The sequence below is a fragment of the Aphanomyces invadans genome (assembly GCF_000520115.1).
Source record: "Aphanomyces invadans strain NJM9701 unplaced genomic scaffold supercont1.32, whole genome shotgun sequence".
Lineage (NCBI taxonomy): Eukaryota > Oomycota > Saprolegniomycetes > Saprolegniales > Verrucalvaceae > Aphanomyces > Aphanomyces invadans.
This window is the reverse complement of record NW_008580177.1, coordinates 403679-404289: the sequence shown is the minus strand read 5'-3', so window position 1 is coordinate 404289 and position 611 is coordinate 403679. Positions and strand designations below refer to the sequence as shown.

At 56.0% G+C, this 611-nt stretch overlaps 1 non-coding gene across 1 annotated transcript; it reads left to right on the top strand.

Moving 5' to 3' along the window:
* The first annotated feature begins 376 nt into the window (after window positions 1–376).
* H310_11589 lies at window positions 377–456 on the top strand. Its single transcript has one exon. It is a non-coding gene; the product is annotated as a tRNA-Ser (tRNA).
* The last annotated feature ends 155 nt before the right edge of the window (window positions 457–611 follow it).

Sequence of the window (611 nt, the reverse complement as noted above, 5' to 3'; positions counted from 1 at the left end):
CCGACGATGTGGATGCTGTCGGCTGCAAAGTCACGTGGAAGGGCTTCAAAGAAGCGCGAGCGGAGGGTGTTGTCGCGCTCCACGGGTGCATACACATTGTGCAGGTATACTCGGCGGTCGCGCCATCGAGTGGAGACGTGGCCAAGTGCGCGGTCGATATGGAAGCGGCAGTCGTCCCAGTGGTGGCGGTTGCCGAATTTCGTCTCTTGGACGAAGGAGCAGTGGAATTTCGCGAGAACGTGGTCCGCGAAGAGGTGCGTGTTGGCGCCAAGGCTGTTGGCGTTGACGGATACAAATCGGTGGTTGGTGGAGATGGTCTGGGGGTTGTTGAATGCGGCCGGGCGGACCAATGTTAATACTGGTGCGGCGCCGCAATGACAGCTTGGCCGAGCGGTTAAGGCGATAGACTAGAAATCTATTGGGTCACCCGCGTGAGTTCAAATCTCACAGCTGTCGGTCCACTTTCATGGCGTCGCGATGGTTTTTCGTCACGGCATGGTCGGCAATCATTTTGCGCTGTCGCTTGGAGTGATGAGGACAATCCCTAAAGTGCTTTAACGAGTGCGTGTGTTTTCTTGGACGTGACGAGGAAAGGAAGAGAGTATATTCAT